Source organism: Cetorhinus maximus, chromosome 5 (genome assembly GCF_964194155.1).
Source record: "Cetorhinus maximus chromosome 5, sCetMax3.hap1.1, whole genome shotgun sequence".
In the NCBI taxonomy this organism is placed as follows: domain Eukaryota; kingdom Metazoa; phylum Chordata; class Chondrichthyes; order Lamniformes; family Cetorhinidae; genus Cetorhinus; species Cetorhinus maximus.
Genome location: NC_135883.1, coordinates 97,831,949 through 97,854,274, shown reverse-complemented (window position 1 = coordinate 97,854,274; position 22,326 = coordinate 97,831,949). Strand labels below are relative to the sequence as shown.

Sequence of the window (22,326 nt, the reverse complement as noted above, 5' to 3'; positions counted from 1 at the left end):
GGCCGTTTAAATATTGGCGGGCGCGCAGTTGACTGTTGCGTGCACCATCAAACGAAACATCGCAATGACATTGGGACACGTGCCCGATGTCATCGCACGTCATTTTACGTGTCAGTGTGTCCGGCCCGCCCTCGCACGCCGACTGAAAAATTCTGCCCTCAATTTTTTTAAAGTGCTAAGCATTGAAAGACTGTTTCCACCTCTATTGATTTTACTCCTTGTTTTTGCTGCTAAGTCATTTAATCTCATTTTCCTGCTAGCTGTTTCATGCCTCTTGGCAGAGTCTTGCATTTTTGTGCCCTTTTTGACTGGGGCTTCCCAACCGATGTGGGGATGGTGCCATTTTGCGTGCCCTGTATGGTACACCTGCTTAAGATCCAAACTTGTTTTGGATAACAATTGCTTCTGAATCATGTCCTCATTCATACAGCACACTAAATGATCTCTAAGCATATCGTTTAAGGATGTACCAAACTCACAATGCTCCGTTAATTGCTTCAAGCTTGCCACATAGCTTTCAACTGTCTCTCCCGGGGCATTATTCCTTGAATTAAACTTGAACATTTGCATCATTACTGAGGGCTTCGGTTGGTAACGTCCCTTCACCAGGTCCACTAATTCATCAAAATTTCTCAAACCTGGGGCACTGGGTGCTGCCAAACTTCGAATCAAGCCATAAGTCTTATTCCCACATGCACTAAAGAGGATCGCTCGCCTCTTCTCTTCCCCCGTAATCTTATTTGCTTGGAAAAAGAACAAGAGATGCTCAATGTGGTGAGACCAATCGTCCGTTGCTGCATCGAAAGGATCAATTCTTCCAAATTGCTGCATGCTGTGAGGGAGATACTTCGATGATTTGAATGGAACTTCTACTTACAATTGCTGTGCGAGTTACAGTGCTGGTTTTGTTTCTTTTGATTTCTTTAACTTGTTTAATCCTCATTGCCAGTTTGTCAGATCCTAGACGCCAGTTTGTCAGATCCTGTTCGCACGCTTGTTGTAAGTGGTGGCCGATTTGGTACTAACAATAGAGTTGAGTAGTATACACTTCATAGGTAGAAACTCTGTGTTTATTTATAAAGGTTCTCAGCAGTAACTAAACATGCACTTACACTTCAAACTCTATCTCTATCTACTCCAACTGCTAACTACTGACGACAGACTACTAACTACAGAGATAAAAATTCTTTTGTTGAAGGGTCATGTTGGACTCGAAACGTCAACTCTTTTCTTCTCCACCGATGCTGCCATACCTGCAGGGTTTTTCTAGGTAATTCTGTTTTTGTACTAACTACAGAGGTAGCCCACACTGCTCTGCTATTGGATACTAAGATCATGGGGGGAATTTTCCCCCTTTTGGGGGGAGGGAGTTCAGGAGCGGGCATGTGTGGGCGTGCCTCCAATCAGCACTCCCGATCAGGGCCACGCCGCCATTTTACGTGGGCAGGCCAATTAAGGCCCACCCAGCATGACGTCCGCCAGAAAGCGCTATTCGCTCCCCGTGTGGACGGGGGGATGGGGTGGGGGGGTGGTGGCGGAATCCCTCAGCCAAGAGTGTGCTCTTTTGCGCATGCGTGCGAAAGAGCGCACTCATCTCCCTGAGGCTAAGTGCTGCCTCAGGGAGATCGGCGCCAAATTTAAAAATGGTGAAGGGGCAAAAATAAAATTTCCCTGGCATGTTCCCTCATGTGACACTGTCACATGAGTTGGGACATGTCCACCACGTTTAATCAAACTTTTATTAAATTTTTAAAAACCCTCATCCCACCCATGGATGAGGTTTCATGCTTTTTCTGAAGCCCGCCAGGGCTCCCGGCCTGCCCGCCAACCAGGTCCATTAATTACTTCAATTACTTTTTAAACGGCCTCACTAGGCCGTTGACAGGTCGGTGGGCGCACAGCTGATTTGGCTGTGCCCCTGCCGACCTGAAAATTGAAATGACGCGGGTGATGTTGGGAGTTCTGCCCGACGTCATCCAGTGTCATTTTACGCATCAGCGAGCAGGCCCCGGTCCCCCTGCTCACCGACCTAAAGATCCTGGCCCATGTGACCTTTCATTCTAACATTCTTCTTAAAGGTATATTACACATCAGATTAGCACAATCTCTCAACCATTAAGAATTGAAAGGAAGGTTGTGCCCGTTGTCTTAGCAGATGAGCAGATGAGTATTAGTTTGTAACTTCAATATAATTTTAATTTAATATTCCTTCCTTTAATATCCTGTCCATCACTCCCCTGTTACCTGCAGAATTCGTTTATCAATATCATGGCCAGAATTTTATGTCCCGTGAACAGGCGTGCACCCAACCCGTACGGGTGTAAAATCATGCAAGATGATGTCGGGCAAGCGTCCAGATGTCATCGCACACTAGTGCGATATTTTGCTTGGAGGGCGCGTGCAAAAGTTGGAAGAGTGCTAGCCGACAATTAAGCTCATTAACAGCCCAATTGTAAGCGACTTTTCGTGGTCCATCCAACCTTACGGTTGGCGGAAGGGCCAATCGGCCAGGTGGGCTTTACGTTTTTGATGAAACCTCATCCAAGGGCGGGATGAAAGCTCTGTTAGGAATTAAAATTAGAAAGAATATCTGGGGACTGTTTTTTTATGAGGTATGCCTGATTGTGCTGCTTGGACATTTTGTGCAGCATTTCTTTGCTTTCTTTTATTATATGGAGGTCTGCAGCTCCCTGAGGCAGCTGTCTGCCTTCAGAGAGCTCAGTGGAAGCGCTCACCAGCGCCTGTGATCACCTCGGCGCCCGCCCACTTCCTGCTCCCAGCGGCAGTGCTGAGCCTCTCTCCGGGCACGTTTCATACTGGCTGGCTATTAATTGGCCAGGCAGCATGAAATCGCGGTCGGAGGCCGATCGTGGCTGGGGAACGTTTTCCCGTCTGCTCCGGGCTCGCTGGTAACATGCGCCCGACCAGTGCAAAATTCAGGCCCATGTGTTTCCATGGTTTTAACTTGATTACCCAGTCTATATATGAATTTCTTGATGTAAGTCACATTGCAATTCATCCTTGGGCTGCGGATCTTGAATAAATACCATTATTATTATTATTCTTGACTGGAGTACTATGTTCAGTTTGGGCACTGAAGCTCAGGAATTGTAAACTGACCTTGGATTGGGTATAACACAGATTCACCAGAATTATATCATAACTTAAAGGGTTTAGTTATGAGGACAGATTGCATAAACCTGGCTTGTAGTTCCATCAATTTAGAAGATAGAAGGGTAATCTAAAGAATTCAACAGGGTAGAGATAAACTATTTCCTCTGCTCAGGCATTCCAGGATGGCATAATCATAAGATTACAGCTAGGCCATTTAGGAATTCAATTGAAGTAAATCTTGTAACAAAGTACTTACAGCACAGAAACATGCCATTCAGCTTGACAGGCCCATAGCGGCATTTATTCACCACACAAGCCTCCTCCTATCCCTCTTCATCTAACTTCATATCCTTCTATTTTTTTCTCTTTTGTGTATTTATCTAGCTCCCCCTTGAATGCACCTATGCTATTTACCTCAATTACATTTTTGTAGCAGCAAGTTCCATATTCTAACCATAAAAACATTTCTCCTGAATTCCCTATTGGGTTTATTAGTCACGTCTGTAAGATGTCTGGAAACATCTCCACTTCTCCCCTATCAAACTCTTTCATAATTTTGAAGTCCTCTAGTGATCTCAGTTTTCCCTTTACTAAAGAAAAAAGCCCTTTCCTGATAGGTATAACCTCTCAGTTCTGGTATCATTCTAGTGAATCTTTTCTGTACCTTCTACAGTGTTTCCGTATCTTTTTTATAATCAGTCAGCATTTTTTGACACAAAAGGAAATGGAAATCTGGTGCTGAATCCCTTAAGAACGATAGATACTGCATCAATTGAATCATTTAAGACTGAGAATGATCATTTTTTTAGGTAAAGGTATCAAGAAGTATGAAACAAAGATGGATAAATGAAATTACATTCTCTTCAGCCAAGATCTAAATGAATGGTGGAACAGGCTTGAGAGGCTGAATGGCCTACTTCTGTTCCTACACTCCTATGTAAGTACAAATACTGTTCAAACATATGAATGAAGTTACATGGAATTACATAACGTAAGCTACCAAAAGAGTAATCAGGAAAGAGTTTGCAAACTCACCTTTATTCTCAAATAACAGTTGAGAGTAAACTAAACACACTGTTTTGTGATAAAATTTAAAGAGAGAAATAAAAGCTTTTGTTAACCTTTTCTAAAAACTCTACAGATTCTTTGACTGCAAATCATGTGCTTTTAGTTCATTTGAAATTTTTAAACAGATCTTATTTTTCCAGATTTTACACTGATTCTGTGGTAGATTTATTGACATTAAACATTGAATTTTTCCCAGGAAACTGTGCACAAGTTGCTAATAGAGCACATACAAAGTAAGTAGTGAACATGCTCCTGGTATTTTAACCTTGCCATATCATAATAGATAGGAGTGTTTGCAAACTTTTAAAAATGAAATTGTAAGCCCTTGCAGATAAGGAAGGTCTCATGATTAATTCCTGCCCTGTGCTAAGTATGCTTATCTTAGCTAGGATAGGAATAGTAGCCCGATGATTGGCTTTGGCGCCTCTCGTTTAGAATGAGTAAGAAATTGATTGAAGATTCCGATCAGCAACCAGAGATCTTAGATAATTTGTGCATGTCTAAGAATGTCAGGAAGAATGGGATGAAGTTCAGCTGTGATGCTCACTGTGGTCGAATAACCAGCTCTATGTCAAAACTTCCATGTGATGAAAGCTCACTTGGGTAAGGTACAAGAAAACGTTTAAAAATCATACCCAAAGAGTCAATGCCTTCAGGGATAGGAGATAGTTACCTTGAAAAATTGACCAGAAAAAATTGAAGAAGTGGAAGCATAGAATTTTACTTTTTGAATCCCTCTCTTTTAAGTAATTTTCTGCCTTCCAATAGACATTTCTCTCCCTTTACGGTTGTTATGTGGAAGACCTCTATTAATGTTGCTCTATAACTGCTGACAAGAGATCGATTGAAGCAAACTGGAAATGCCTCAGAAATTGCCCAAAATCTTCCGTAGGCCATCTTCTCAAGTTTCATTGGTTAATATGTGGGAAGTGTGTTTTGTCATTCTATTGTACCAAGTCCTGAAACACATAGGGTGCAAAATAGCTTGTTCAGTTCTTGTAGACAATCTCCCTCTGCTGTGCCAACCACAGTTTACAACCTAAATCTGGCATACATTTTGTAGATGACGCTGAAACTTACATTGTCCATTGTACACCAAAACAGATGCAGAATACATTTAACCTTATATCTAAATATTGTTTTATTTTAAAGGGTAATTTTAATCCAAGCTGCCCGGAAGAAGCCAGGCATGTGGATGGTTAAAATCACCCATGGGACTTACCAGCCAAGGTCCCGCTCCCTTCCCGCAGCCTCCAATTTTAACCTATTTTCTGAGCAAATGAGTGGGACATCCGCTAGAAACAGTCAGCCTCCTTCTTTAACTAAATTAATCAGCCTCTGATTATGTAAGCAGGGATTGACTGCTATTTTCATCAGAGGCTTGTGTGGTGAAGCTGTTCCCGCCAGGTCAGCCTCGTAGTCAGGAAGGGAAACTAGGGCAGGAAGTGGCCCAAAAAGGTAAGTGTTTAAACTTTTTTTTACTTTCCTTGTGGGGCCACGAGGGGAAGAATGGTCCTCTGAGCCACACAGAAAGCTTAACTAGGATGCAGTAGAATACATTTTATTAAGGACGAGGAGATTATTTTTACAACCATGTGACCCAGAGTTGTGCTTCAGAAAACTATGGACAACTATAATTTGATTAATGTATATCAGGAACATTTTCTTGTTCCTGCGTATAGCTACACTGGATTACCAAAGCAGAGTGAATAACGGCAAATTGGATGGTTTCCATTAGGGGCCGTGAGGAATCTTTGGCATTGCAATAAAAATATCAGAATTATAGCTTACCAAACATCTGCTCATCCAGTCCTGGAGTGTGCAAGATGTACGTGGGATCCTTTTTATAAGATCAAAGCAACCCAAAGACATGCTGCACGATTCTGTATGAATCAGCATGGGAAATACACCAGTGTTACATCCTTGATTAAAGATTTGGATTGGGAATCGCGACAGCAAATGAGGGAGAAAAATAGACTGACCGTGTTCTATAAAATATGGAATAGACTGGTGGGAATTGACAGAAACAAGTACCTGGTGCCCCTTGGCAATGACAAAACACAAGGTAACCATCCATACAAAGTACAAAGACCATTTGTTTCCAAGACAGCACATAGAGTCATAGAGTCATAGAGGTACACAGCACAGAAAAAGGCCCTTTGACCCATCAAGTCTGCACCGGTCAAACAAGTACTTAACTATTCTAATCCCATTTTCCAGCACTAGGCCCATAGTCTTGTATGCCATGGCATTACAAGTGCACATCCAAATACTTCTTAAATGTTATGAGGGTTTCTGCCTCAACCACCCTTTCAGGCAGTGAGTTCCAGATTCCCACCACCCTCTGGGTGAAAAAATTCTTCCTCACATCCCTTCTAAACCTCCGGCCCCTTACCTTAAATCTATGCCCCTGGTTATTGATCCCTCCATCAAGGGGAAAAGTTCCTTCCTGTCTACCCTATCTATGCCCCTCAAAATTTTATACATCTCAATCATGTCGCTCCTCAATCTCCTCTGCTCCAGGGAAAATAACCCCAGTCTATCCAATCTCTCCTCATAATAAAACTCTCCAGCCCAGGCAACATCCTGGTAAATCTCCTCTGCACTCTCTCTGGTGTAATCACATCCTTCCTATAATGCGGATTCCAGAACTGCACCCAATACTCTAGCTGTGGCCTAACCAGCATTTTATACAGTTCCAGCATAACCTCCCTGCTCTTATATTCCATGCCTCGGCTAATAAAGGCAAGTATCCCATATGCCTTCTTAGCCACCTTATATATCTGTCCCGCTACCTTAAGAGAATGGTGGACATGCACACCAAGGTCCCCCTAGTCCTCAGTATTTCCCAGTGTACTACCATTCATTGCGTATTCCCGTGCCTTGTTTGTTTTGCTCAAGTGCATCACCTCACACTTAACCGGATTAAATTCCATTTGCCACTGATCAGCCCATCTGACCAGCCCATCTATATCCTCCTGTAATCGAAGGCTATCCTCCTCACCATTTACCACCCCACCAATTTTCGTGTCACCCATGAACTTACCGATCAACCCTTCTACATTCAAGTCTAAATCGTTTATATATACCACAAACAGCAAGGGACCCAACACTGACCCCCTGTGGAACCCCACTGGACACAGGCATCCAGTCACAAAAACAATCCTCGACCATCACCCTCTGCTTCCTGCCACTCAGCCAATTTTGGATACAATTTACCAAATTGTCTTGGGTCCCATGGGCTCTTACCTTCTTTATCAGTCTCCCATGCGGGACCTTATCAAAAGCCTTGCTGAAGTCCAAGTAGACTACGTCAAATGCATTGCCCTCATCTACACACCTGGTTACCTCTTCGAAAAATTCAATCAAATTGGTCAGACATGACCTCCCCTTAACAAAACCATGCTGACTGTCCTTGATTAATCCCTGCCTCTCCAAGTGTAGATTAATTCTGTCCCTCAGAATTGCTTCCAATAGTTTCCCCGCCACTGAGGTTAGACTGACTGGCCTATAGTTCCCTGGTTTATCCCTTCCTCCCTTCTTGAATAACGGTACCACATTGGCTGTCCTCCAGTCCTCTGGCACCACTCCTGTGGCCAGAGAGGTATTGAAAATTATTGCCTGCTATTTCCTCCCTTGCCTCACTCAACAGCCTGGGATACATTTCATCCAGACCTGGAGATTTATCTACTTTTAAGTCTGCCAGACCACTTCACACCTCCTCCCTTTCTATCCTAATTTCTTTAATTATATCACAGTCCTTCTGCCTGATTACCATACCCACATTGTTCCTCTCACTTGTGAACACCAACACTAAGTATTCATTTGGAACCCTACCAACGTTTTCTGGCTCCACAAATCACCACTATGGTCCTTAATGGGCCCTACATTTTCCCTAGTTATCCTCTTACTCTTAATGTACCTGCAAAATAACTTTGGATGTTCCTTTATTTTTACCTGCCAATGTTTTTCATGCTTCATTTTTGCTCTCCTAATTTATTTTTAAGTTCCCCCTACACATTCTATACTCTCTAGGGCCTCCATTGTTTTGATCCCTCAGTATCTGCCATAAGCCTCCCTTTTTTCCTTCATCCAATCCTGTATATTCCTCGACATTCAGGGTTCTCTGGATTTGTTGGTCCCACCCTTTGTCTTTACTGGAATATGTTGGCCCTGTACTCTCCCTATTACCTTCTTGAATGAATCCCACTGCTCTGATGCAGATTTACCTCAAAGTAGCTGCTCCCAGTCCGCCCTGTTCAAATCATATCTGATCTTATTAAAATGGGCCTTCCCCCAGTTTAGACATTTGATTTCTGGCCCATCCTTGTCCTGGGCTTAATTTTAGAGCATGAAGCCAGGCAAGTGGTTGAGGTATCAGTGGAGGAACATTATGCAGATAGTGATCATAACTCCAGTAGATTCAAGGTTGTTATGGAAAAGGACAAGGATGGGCCAGAAATCAAATGTCTAAACTGGGGGAAGGCCCACAATGGAACAAGCTGACGAAGGAAATGATCACAGCTCCATCATTTTTAAATGGAGATAATCTAAAGATGAATTTTGATGATTTCAAAAGTTTTCATTATCAGGACTACTATTTCAGCAGGTCATGTCTGGTTTAGCAAGGACCCATAGAAATGTTGGCAGAGTACGGATATTAGTTTGTGATGCCCGCAAACTAAGGCAGAAGCAGAAGCAGAAGCAGAGCACCAGCCTGGGAGGTGGTGGTGTAGTGGTATTATTGTGGGACTAGTAATCCAGAGACCTGGGATAATGCTCTGGGGACCAAGTTTCGTATCCCGCCATGACAGATGGTGGAATTTGAATTCAATAAAAATGTGGAATTAAAGGTCAAATGATGACCACGAAACCATTGTCGTCCCCCTTTAAGGAAGGAAATCTGCCATCCTTACCTGGTCTGGCCTACATGTGACTCCAGACCCACAGTAATGTTGGCTCTTAAATGCCTTCAGAAATGCATGCCAATCAGTTGTATCAAATTGCTACTAAGCTTCAAATAACAAAGGAGTGAAACCTAGGCACCGGAAATGACAACAACAATGGCAAACTCAGCCCTGTTGACCCTACAAGTTCACTTGGGGGCTTGTGCCAAAATTGGGAGAGCTGTCTCACAGACTAGTCAAGCAACCGCCTGACATACTCATTCGCACGGAATCATATCTTATAGATAATGTCCCAAACCCACCATCACCATCCCTGGGTATGTCCTGTCCCATGGGTAGGACAGACACAGCAGGGGTGGCGGCACAGTGGTATACAGTCGGGAGGAAGTTGCCCTGGGAGTCCTCAGCATCGTCTCCGAATCCCATCAAGTTTCATGGCATCAGGTCAAACATGGGCAAGGAAACCTCCTGCTTATTACCACGTACCGCCCTCCCTCAGCTGATGAATCAGTGCTCCTCCATGTTGAACACCACTTGGAGGAAGCAATAAGGGTGGCAAGGGCGCAGAATGTACTCTGGGACTTCAATGTCCATCACCAAGAGTGGCTCAGTAGCACCACTACTGACCAAGCTGGCTACATCTTAAAGGACATAGCTGCTAGGCTGGGTCTGCAACAGGTGGTGAAGGAACCAACAAGAGGGAAAAACCTATTGACCTCGTCTTCACCAATCTGCCTGTTGCAGATGCATCTGTCCATGACAGTATTGGCAGGAGTGACCACCGCACAGTCCTTGTGGAGATGAAATCCCATCTTCACATTGAGGATACCCTCCATTGTGTTGTGTTGCAATACCACCGTGCTAAATGGGATAGATTTTGAACAGATCTAGCAACAAAAGACTGGGTATCCATGAGGCGCAGCAGAATTGTGCTCGACCACAACCTGTAACCTCATCGCCTGGCATATCCCCCACACTACCATTACCATCAGGCCAGGGCATCAACCCTGGTTTAACGAAGAGTGCAGGAGGTATATAATAGGTGCCATCCTGGTAAAGCTATAACACAGGACTACTTGTATGCCAAACAGCATAGGCAGCAAGCGATAGACAGAGCTAAACGATCTCACAGCCAATGGATCAGATCTAAGCTCTGCAGTCCTGCCACATCCCGTCGTGAATGGTGGTGGACAATTAAACAACTCACTGGAGGAGGCGGCCTCATAAATATCCCCATCCTCAATGATGGGGGAGCCCAGCACATCAGTGTAAAAAATAAGGCTGAAGCATTTGCTACAATCTTCAGCCAGAAGTGCCGAGTGGATGTTCCATCTTGGCCTCCTCCGGAGGTCCCCAGCATCACAGACACCAGTCTTCAGTCAACTCAATTCACTCCATGTGATATCAAGAAATGGCTGAAGGCACTGGATAGTGCAAAGGCTATGAGCTCTGACAATGTTCTGGCAATAGTACTGAAGACATGTGCTTCAGAACTTGCCACACCCCTAGCTAAACTGTTCCAGTACAGCTACAACACTGGCACCTCCCCAGCAATGTGCAAAGTTGCCCAGGTATATCCTGTACACAAAAAGCAGGACAAATCCAACCTGGCCAATCAGTCTACTCTTGATCATCAGTAAAGTAATGGAAGGGGTCATCAACAGTGCTATCAAGTGGCACTTGATTAGGAATATCCTGCTCACTGACGCTCAGTTTGGGTTCTGCCAGGGTGACTCAGCTCCTGACCGCATTGCAGCCTTGGTTCAAACGTGGACAAAAGAGCTGAACTCCCGAGGTCAGGTGAGAGTGACTGCCCTTGACATCAAGGCCGCATTTGACCAAGTGTGGCATCAAGGAGCCCTAGCAAAACTGGAGTCAATGGGAATCAGGGGGAAAACTCTCCACTGTTTGGAGTCATACCTAGCACAGAGGAAGATGGTTGTGGTTGTTGGAGGTCAGTCTCAGTTCCAGGATATCATTGCAGGAGTTCCTCAGGGTAGTGTCCTCGGCCCAACCATCGTCAGCTGCTTCACCAATGGCCTTCCTTCCATCATAAGGTCAGAAGTGAGGATGTTCACTGATGTTCAGCACCATTTGTGACTCCTCAGATACTGAAGCAGTCCATGTTCAAATGCAGCAAGACCTAGACAAAATCCAGGCTTGGGCTGACAAGTGGCAAGTAACATTCACACCACACAAGTGTCGGGCAATTACAATCTCCAACAAGAGAGAATCTAAACATTGCTCCTTGATGTTCAATGGCATCACCATCACTGAATCCCCCACTATCAACATCCTAGGGTTACCATTGACCAGAAATAGAACTGGACTAGCCATATAAATATTGTGACTACAAGAGTAGGTCAGAGGCTAGGAATCGTGCGGCAAGTAACTCACCTCCTGACTCCCCAAAGCCTGTCCACCATGTATAAGGCACAAGTCAGGAGTGTGATGGAATACTCCCCACTTGCCTGGATCAGTGCAGCTCCCACAACACTCAAGAACTTGACACCTTCCAGGACAAAGCAGTCTGTTTGATTGGTACCACATCCACAAACATTTGTTCCCTCCACCACCGAAGCACAGTCACTCACCATCCTGACTTGGAAATATATCATTGTTCCTTCACTGTCGCTGGGTCAAAATCCTGGAATTCCCTTCCTAACAGCACTGTGTGTGTACCTACACCACATGGACTGCAGCAGTTCAAGAAGGCAGCTCACCACCCCCTTCTCAAGGGCAACTAGCGATGGGCAATAAATTATGGCCTAGCCAGCGAAGCCCACATCCCGTGAATGAATAAAAAAAATCCCTGTATTTGCCGTATCTTGTTGGTTTTGTATGCCCAGCATTGGAAGGACTGGGATCATTTTCCATATAGCACAGACAAACTGATTAAAAGAGGTTACACACACTTGGGTCGTGTATAATTAGAAACAAAACTACACTGCCAATTCAAAGCAGAGCGGACAATGAGTTGTAGGGATCAGCAAAAATGAATACAAGTTTCACTCTTTTCAAAGTAGAGGAACCGAGTTGCACACGTGAAACAAATGTGACATTGATATTCAATAAAGCACGACAGCATCATCTGCTGGTAAACAGCCGGTACTGCTTATTGTTCCAATGATTCCATGTTTACTTAAAAGAAAAACTTGCCTCTCTCAAGTTCCTTTCTGTTTGTTCTTTTCTCTGTCTAGTTATATTTTTATGTTCTTATTTTTTTCATGGAACAATTGCTTACTGTTTGATTTTAAAATGTCTCTCTTCATTGCGTCGGCCCACACCATTCAAAAACCCTGAATGGGGTGGGGGTGGGATGGGGTTGGGGTTGGGGAGTGGGGTTGCGATAGGGGTGGGGTGGGATTGGCGGTGGGGGTGGGGTTGGGATTGGAGGTGGGGGTGTGGGAGGGAGTGGTGTTGGGATGGGGTGGGGGAGGGGGTGGGAGTGGGGTGGGGTTGGGGTTGGGGAGTGGGGTTGCGATGGGGGTGGGGTGGGTTTGGCGGTGGCGGTGGGGTGGGATTGGCGGGTGGGGTTGGGATTGGGGGTGGGGGTGTGGGAGGGAGTGGTGTTGGGACGGGGTGGGGGAGGGGGTGGGAGTGGGGGTGGGGTGTTGGAGTTTCCATTATACATGAAAATTATTTTCTAAGTTCACAAGGGGGAAGCGGTGCTGTAGTGGGAATGTCATTGGATTCATTATCCTTCAAATCCCACGACGGCAGCTGATTGAATTTAAATTCAATTAATAAAATTTGGAGTTGAAAACTAGTTTCAGTAATAGTGACCACAAAACCATTGTTGATTGTTATAAAAATCCATCTGGTTCACTAATGTCTTTAAGGGAAGGAAATCTGCCATCCCTATCTAGCCTGGACTACATGTGACTCCAGACCAATAGCAATGTGGTTGACTTTTAAATGGCCTCTGAAATGGCCTAGCAAACTAGCCAGTTGCGTCAAACTGCTATGAAGCCTAAAAGGAATCAAACTGGGCAGATCACCCGTCATCCACCTCAGCACCAGAAACAACAACAGCACACCCAGCCCTGTCGACCCTGCAATCATCTGGGGGCTTGTGCCAATATTTGGACAGCAGTCCTACAGGCTAGACAAGCAACAGCCTGACATAGTCATACTTACCGAATCATACTTTACAGACAATGTCCCACACACCACCATCACAATCCTGTCCTGTGACATTGGCAGAGCAGATCCACCAGAGGTGGCAGCCGTGATGTATACAGATGGGAGGGAGTTGCCCTGGGAGTTCTTAATATTGACTCTGGACCCTATGAAGTCTCATAGCATCAAGTCAAACATGGGCAAGGAAAACTTCTGCTTATTACCATCTACCTCCCCAACCCAGCTGATGATTCAGTGTTCCTCCATGTTGAACACCAACTGGAAGAAGCACTGAGGGTGGCAAGGGCGCAGAGTGTTCTCTGGGTGGGGGATTTCAATGTCCATCACTAGGAGTGTCTCGGTAGCACCACTACTGAACGAGCTGGCCGAGTCCTAAAGGACATAGCTGTCGGGCTGGGTCTGCGGCAGGGGGTAAGGGAACCAACAAAAGGGAAAAACCTACTTGACCTCATCCTCACTAATCTACCTGTTGCAGATGTATCTGTCCATGACACTTACTCCTAGTGGAGACTAAATCCTGTTTTCACACAGAGGATAACCTCCATCATGTTAAGACCATAAGACATAGGAGCAGAAATTAGGCCATTCGGCCCATTGAGTCTGCTCCGCCATTCAATCATGGCTGATAAGTTTCTCAACCCCATTCTCCCGCCTTCTCCCCGTAGCCTTTGATCCCCTTACCAATCAAGAACCTATCTATCTCGGTCAATGACCTGGCCTCCATAGCCTTCTGTGGCAATGAATTCCATAGATTCACCACTCTCTGGCTAAAGAAGTTTCTCCTCATCTCTGTTCTAAAAGGTCTTCCTTTTACTCTGAGGCTGTGCCCTTGGGTCCTAGTCTCTCCTACTAATGGAAACATCTTTCCCATGTCCACTCTATCCAGGCCTTTCAGAATTCTGTAAGTTCCAATCAGATCTCCCCTCATCCTTCTAAACTCCATCGAGTATAGACCCAGAGTCCTCAAATGTTCCTCATATGTTAAGCCTTTCATTCCTGAGATCATTCTCGTGAACCTCCTCTGGACCCTCTCCAGGGCCAGCACATCCTTCCTGAGATACAGGGCCCAAAATTGCTCACAATATTCCAGATGTGGTCTGACCAGAGCCTTATAAAGCTTCAGCAGCACATCCCTGCTTTTATATTATAGTCATCTCGAAATAAATGCCAATATTGCATTTGCCTTCCTAACTACCAACTCAACCTGCAAGTTAACCTTAAGAGAATCCTGGACTAGGACTCCCAAGTCCCTTTGCACACCAGATTTCTGAATTCTCTCCCCATTTAGAAAATAGTCTATGCCTCTATTCTGTCTAAATCCTTCTGCAGCCTCCCCGCCTCCTCAATACTACCTGTCCCTCCACCTATCTTTGTATCATCTGCAAACCTAGCCATAATGCCCTCAGTTCCTTCATCTAGATCATTAATGTATAAAGTGAAAAGTTGTGGCCCCAACATTGACCCCTGCAGAACTCCACTAGTCACTGGCTGCCATCCTGAGAAGGACCCCCTTATCCCCACTCTCTGCCTCCTGCCAGACAGCCAATCTTCTATCCATGCTAGTACCTTGCCTCTAACACCATGGGCCCTTATCTTACTGAGCAGCCTCCTGTGCGGCACCTTGTCAAAGGCCTTCTGGAAGTCCAAGTAGATAACATCCATTGGCTCTCCTTTGTCTAACCTACTCGTTACATCCTCAAAGAATTCTAACAGATTTGTCAGGCATGACCTCCCCTTGATGAAGCCGTGCTGACTTTGACCTATTTTACCATGCACTTCCAAGTATTCTGAAATCTCATCCTTAATAATGGATTCTAAAATCTTACCAACGACCGAGGTCAGGCTAAGCGGCCTGTAATTTCCCGTCTTTTGCCTCACTCCCTTCTTAAACAGGGGGTTACATTAGCGATTTTCCAGTCCTCTGGGACCCTCCCTGACTCCAGTGATCCCTGAAAGATCACCGCTAACGCATCCACTATCTCTTCAGCTATCTCCTTCAGAACTCTGAGGTGTAATCCACCTGGTCCAGGTGATTTATCCACCTTCAGACCTTTCAGTTTTCCTAGCACCTTCTCCTTGGTAATGGTCACCATACTCTCCTCTGCCCCCCGACTCTCTTGAACTTTTTTTAGCCAGCACGCAACAAGCCCAATGAGACAGGGTGCAATTCTAGATTTAGTATTAGGAAATGAAGCTGGGCAAGTGGACAAAGTAGCAGTGGGTGACCATTTTGGAGATAGTGACCATAATGCAAATAAAAGACATCTTGTCAAAGATTTTCATCTTGCACTCATCAGGACAATCACAAGAATACCAGTGTCAGTGGAAATAACAACTTTATACTGCATGAGAAGAAAGTGGTGATTGGTTGGCAAGAGGACTCTGATTGTTAGAGGCGTTTCCTCTTGGGAATTAGGAAAGCAAAGAGAAGATATGAAAAAATATTGGCAGGTAAAATCAAGGAAAACCCAAAGATGTTTTATCAGTACATTAAGAGCAAGAGGAAACTAACGAAACGGTAGGGCCTATCAGGGATGTATAAGGTAATTTATGCATTGATGCAGAAGATGTGGGCAGGGTTCTTAGTGAGTACTTTGTCTCTGTCTTCACTGAGGAGAGGGATGATGCAGATATTCTAGTTAAAGAGGAGGATTGTGAAATAATAGATACATTAAGAGTAATGAGAGAGGAAGTACTGTAGGGACTGACATCCTTGAAGGTGGATAAATCACCAGGGCTGGATGGATGGTATCCCAGTCTGTTAATGGAATCCAGGGAGGAAATAATGGATGCTCTGAGGATTTTTTTCTAATCCTCGCTAGATGGAGGTGAGGTCCCAGAGGAGTGGAGGCCTGTGAACGTTGTGCCATTGTTTAAAAAGGGTGCGAGGGACAGGCCAGAAAATTATAGACCTGTCAGTCTGGCTTTGGTGGTGGGCAAATTATTAGAATCTATTCCGAGAGACAGAATAAACTGTCACTTAGAAAGGAACGGATTAATCAGGGATAGTCAGCATGGTTTTGTTAGGGGAAGGTCATGTCTTACTAATTCAATCAATTTGTTTGAGGAAGTAACAAGGATTGATGAGAAGTGGATGTGGATGTTTTCTACATGGATTTTAGTTAGGCGTTTGACAAGGTTCCATATGGCAGACTGGTCAGAAAAGTAAAAGCCCATGTGATACAGGGGAATGTGGTGAGTTGGATTCAAAATTGGTTCAGTGACAGGAAACAAAGGGTAATAGTCGATGGATGTTTTTGCGAATGGAAAGCGGTTTCCAGTGGCGTCCAACAGGGCTCAGTGTTGGGGCCCTTGCTGTTTGTTGTATATATTAATAATTTGGACTTAAATGTGGGAGGTATGATTGAGAACTTTACAGGTGACACAAAAATTGGCCATGTAGTTAATTGTGAAGTGGGTGCTGTTGACTCCAGAATGATACCAATGGTTTTGTTGGGTGGGCGGAAAAGTGGCAAATGGAATTCAATCCAGAGAAATGTGAGGTAATGTATTTGGAGAGGGCAAACAAATAAAATGATTCCCCAATAAACAGGAAGATATTGAGAGGGGTAGAAGAAGTGAGAGACCTTGGTGTGCATGTCTACAGGTCCCTGCAGGTGGCAGGACAGATGGATAAGGTGGTCAAGAAAGCATATTGAATGCTTTCCTTTATTGGAGAGGTATAGAATATAGGGATGTAATGATGGAAATGTATAAAATGCTAGTTTGGCCGCAGCTGGAATTTTGTATAAAGTCCTGGTCACCACATTACAGGATGGACATCATTGTTCTGGAGAGAATGCAAAAGAGATTTACAAGAATGTTGCCAGGGCTTGAAAATTTCAGCTGTGAAGGAAGATTGGATAGGCTAGTGTTATTTTCCTTGGAACAGAGGAGGCTTACGGGTGACTTAATTGAGATGTACAAGGTTATGAGGCTCCTAGATAGAGTAGACAGGAAAGACCTGTTTCCCCTAGCAGAGAGGTTAATTAAAAGGGGACAGATTTAAGGTGATTGGAAGAAGGATTAGAGGGGACATGAAGAAAAACCTCTTCATCCAGAGGATGGTGGGTGTCTGGAATTTGCTGCCTGGTTTGGTGGTAGAGGCAGAAACCCTCAACTCATTTAAAAGGTATCAGGATCTGCACCTGAAATGCTGTAACCTGCAAGGCTATGGACCGGATGCTTGAATATGGGATTAGAATGGATGGCTAGTTTCTTTTTAGCAGGCGCAGACTTGATGGGCCAAATGGCCTCTTTCTTTGCCATAACTTTTCTATGGTTCTATGGTTGGAGTCATACCTAGAAAAGGAAGATAGTTCTGGTTGTTGGAGATCAATCATCTCAGTCCCAAGATATCACTGTAAGAGTTCCTCAGGGTAGTGTCCTAGGCCCAACCATCTTCAACTGCTTCACCAATGACCTTCCTATCATCATAAGGTCAGAAGTGGGGATGTTCGCTGATGATTCATAAATGTTCAGCATCATTCGCATCTCCTCAGATACAAAAGCAGTCCATGCCCTTATGCAGCAAGACCTGTACAATATTCAGGCTTGGCTCATAAGTGGCAAGTAACTCTTGCGCCACACAAGTGTCAGGCAATGACCATCTTCAACAAGAGAAAATCCAACCATCTTCCCTCGACAGTCAATACCATTACCATCACTGAATCTCCCACTATCAATATTCTTGGGGTTACCATTGATCAGAAACTGAACTGGACTATCCATATAAATACTGTGGTTACAAGAGCAGGTCAGAGGCTTGGAATCCTGCAGTGAGTAACTCACCTCCTGACTCCTAAAGTCTGTCCACCATCTACAAGGCACAAATCATGAGTGTGATGGAATACTCTCCACTTGCCTGGATGAGTGCAGCTCCCACAATACTCAAGAAGCTCGACACCATCCAGGACAAAGCAGCCCTCTTGACTGGGACTCCATTCAGCACCTTCAACATCCATTCCCTCCACCAGTGGCAGTAGTGTATACTATATACAAGATGCACTGCAGCAACTTACCTAGACTCTTTCAACAACACCTTACAAACCTGTGATCTCTACCATCTAGAAGGACAAATGCAGCAGATGAATGGGAACACCACTACCTGCAATTTCCACTCGAAGTCACACACTATCCTGCCTTGGAACTGTATTGCCGTTCCTGCACAGTCACTGGATCAAAATCCTGAACTCCCTTCCTAACAGCTCCTGCACAACATGGACTCCAGCAATTCAAGAAGGTGGCTCACCACCATCTTTCCAAGGGCAATTAGGAATGGGCTATAAATGCTGGCCTAGCCAGTGACATCCACACCCCATGACTGAGTAATTAAAAAAAGGCCAATGCAAAAGAGGGCTAATTCTAAGTTCAGCTATTAGGTCCAACTGTTTAAGACCATAAGACCATAAGACATAGGAGCAGAAATTAGGCCATTTGGCCCATTGAGTCTGCTCCACCATTCAAACATGGCTGATAAGTTTCTCAACCCCATTCTCTCGTCTTCTCCCCGTAACCTTCCCACGTCCACTCTATCCAGGCCTTTCAGTATTCTGTAAGTTTCAGTCAGATCCCCCTCATCCTTCTAAACTCCATCGAGTATAGACCCAGAGTCCTCAAACATTCCTCATATGTTAAGCCTTTCATTCCTGGGATCGTTCTGGTGAACCTCCTCTGGACCCTCTCCAGGGCCAGAACATCCTTCCTGAGATATGGGGCCCAAAATTGCTCACAATATTCTAAATGTGGTCTGACCAGAGCCTTATAAAGCCCCAGCAGCACATCCCTGCTTTTATATTCTAGTCCTCTCGAAATAAATGCCAATATTGCATTTGCCTTCCTAACTACCAACTCAACCTGCAAGTTAACCTTAAGAGAATCCTGGACTAGGACTCCCAAGTCCCTTTGCACTCCAGATTTCTGAATTCTCTCCCCATTTAGAAAATAGTCTATGCCTTTTTCTTCCTACCAAAGCGCATGACCTCACCCTTGCCCACGTTGAATTCCATCTGCCACTTCCTTGCCCATTCTCCTAACCTGCCTAAATCCTTCTGCAGCCTCCCCGCCTCCTCAATATTACCTGTCCCTCCACCTATCTTTGTATCATCTGCAAACTTAGCCAGGATGTCCTCAGTTCCTTCATCTAGATCATTAATGTATAAAGTGAAAAGTTGTGCTCCCAACATTGACCCCTGCGGAACTTCACTAGTCACTGGCCGCCATCCTGAGAAGGACCCCCTTATCCCCACTCTCTGCCTCCTGCCAGACAGCCAATCTTCTATCCATGCTAGTACCTTGCCTCTAATACCATGGGCCCTTATCTTACTGAGCAGTCTCCTGTGCGGCACCTTGTCAAAGGCCTTCTGGAAATCCAAGTAGCTAACATCCATTGGCTCTCCTTTGTCTAACCTACTCATTACCTCCTCAAAGAATTCTAACAGATTTGTCAGGCATGATCTCCCCTTGATGAAGCCGTGCTGACTTTGCCCTATTTTACCATGCAATTCCAAGTATTCTGAAATCTCATCCTTAATAATGGACTCTAAAATCTTACCAACGACCGAGGTCAGGCTAATCGGCCTGTAATTTGCTATCTTTTGCCTCACTCCCTTCTTAAACAGGGGGGTTACATTAGCGATTTTCCAGTCCTCTGGGACCCTCCCTGACTTGAGTGATTCTTGAAAGATCACCACTAACTCCTCCATTATCTCTTCAGCTATCTTGTTCAGAACTCTGGGGTGTAATCCATCTGGTCCATTTGATTTATCCACCTTCAGACCTTTCAGTTTTCCTAGCACCCTCTCCTTGGTAATGGCCACTTCAATGTTCCCAAGCTTTTGCCTCAACTGTTACCCAGAAGAACATTTGTTATGTTAATTACTATTTGTATCAACAAGAATTTCCAAACATCAGTCCTAACTTTGTCCTTGACTACTTTGAACTTGTGTCCTCGTTCCCACTATATAAGTCCACTTTGAGGTAGTGTTCTGGGTCTAACTTTTCCATACCATTTCTGTCATACATTACAGAATCAGATCACCTTTTGGTTATTTCCGATCAAAGCAGAAAAGTCCCATTTCCTTCAGTCCTTCCTCCTAACCCAGTTCCCTATCATTGGAGATCAACCTTGCTTTTTTTGTGTCACCTGCAAGGATTTGGATGTGCCCCTTGTGTCCCAGTAGCCAGAACTAGATGCAATATTCGAGGGGGGCTGACAAAGTAACCAGAGGCTGGAATAATGGGCAGACATTGCCAGATAATGCACAATTTAATAAAAACAGAAAATACTATTCCCACCAGTGTCTGTTTTTATTTCTGATTTGGCGGATCTGTAGTATTTTGCTTTTTTTTCCATCTCATAACTTAATGATCATCATGGTCCACATCTGATGATGTGCCTGGAATGCCAGGCTGTATTGTAAGGCACCAACTGATAGTGAAGTGTTGGTACCTGCCAGGCCTGTGCATTGACACTGTCCATGAATGGGGCTTAGGGCACAGGTGGTTGGGGTGTGAGTGCACATGGGAGTGGGTAAGGGACATGGGTTTAGATAGGCCATAGGGATACTTGACTGGACAGTGGGCTGAATTTTCATCTCCCAATTCTGAGCAAACCCACATTGGGAAGCCCAAATGGGAGGCGTGTGAGGCTGTAATTTCACAATTACCCTCCTATTCTTACCGCCCATCATTTCCATTGGGTTGGGAAATGTGGTGGCTTGCAACTCGACATGCAGTTAAAGTGATGTTGGGTTGCTATTTCAAATTCTCACTCCAAATTCAGTTTTCCCTTAGGTTGCTAATTCTGTGGAGGTAGGTGGGTTCCTGAAGGCTGTAGGAACCACACCAGGTATGTCAGTTTGTGTGAGCCTTGGGAGAAGCCTGCTGTGGAGTGAGGAGCAATTTGATAAGCAAGTTTAAAAGCTGTTGCCAGCTTCAACTGTTGGATTTTGATGCTGTTTGAAAAGTTAAATATGTTATTAATGCAGTGATTGATCATAGAGCACTGTCCTTAAAAGGTATGAGACAATTTGACCATCATTGTATAAGAGTTCAGATATATCAGAGTACTTTTTTCCTGTGGATAAAGTTCTCTTCTGCATTCTACAGTATGGAGAATCAGATATGAATGTAAAAAGGCACCCTGTGGTTTGGTTTCACATTGATTTATTGTCTTGACAACTTCTGAGCCTTTGAAGCACTCTTCCAGTAGCCACCAGGTACAGAACCAATCAGCCATATGACAACACTGGCAGGTTTTTGAAATGTGCTTGAAATTACAGCCCTTCAAAATTTTCTTTGAAAAATGTCACCACCTTACAAGCTCATAAAACTGTCAAACATAGTCAGTGAAAGTCCGATCAGAAAAAAACAACTTTAATCCATTAACATCCAAGCTTGTCCAAATAAACAAACAGGCTTTCAAAAAAACACTTAAAAGAAAAATAAACTCATTACAAGTTCATAAAACTGTTAATCAAACAAAGCCATCAGTTCCTTTTGCAGCTGTGTAAAGAGGGCTAAGTCCATTAGATAGCCTTGGAGCTCAGCCAAGCATTCATAATGATGCCACCTGACAAATGTATAAAAAAATACAGGCTGAACAGATGGACAGACTTGGAATGATGTAGAATTTATAGCACAGAAATAAGCCATTTAGACAAACTGGTCCATGTCTGCTGTTTATACTCTCCATGATCCTCCTCACTCTTCACTTCATCTAATGCAATCAGCATAACCTTCTATGGTCAAAATCCTGGAACTCCCTTTCTAACAACACTGCGGGTGTACCTACAGCACATGAACTGCAGCGGTTCAAGAAAGCAGTTCACCACCACCTTCTCAGTACAACTAGGTATGGGAAATAAATGCTGGCCCAGTGAAGCCCTCATCCCGTGAATGAATATAAAAAAAATATTTCCCCGTCATGTGTTTAACCAGCTTTAGTTTATATGTATCTCTGTATTTTTTAATTTATTTATTCACGCGATGTGGGCATCACTGGCAAGATCAGCATTTGTTACTCCCTCCCACCCCCAACCCCCCAAGTTTCCCTTAAGAAGATGGTGGTGAGACACTTTATTAAACTACTGCA

At 44.4% G+C, this 22,326-nt stretch overlaps 1 protein-coding gene across 3 annotated transcripts in view; it reads left to right on the top strand.

Moving 5' to 3' along the window:
- The window catches only part of LOC144680813 (uncharacterized), a 34,868-nt gene that overhangs the window by 9,838 nt on the left and 2,704 nt on the right, over positions 1-22,326 (top strand). The window contains exon 1 of one of the 3 annotated variants that reach the window (XM_078542223.1): positions 15,549-15,683. The exons of the other annotated variants lie outside the window; for them this stretch is intronic. The gene's annotated coding sequence lies outside the window, so the exon portion shown is untranslated. Of the gene's footprint in view, positions 1-15,548; positions 15,684-22,326 lie in introns of those variants that run through there. 3 annotated transcript variants of the gene reach the window in all.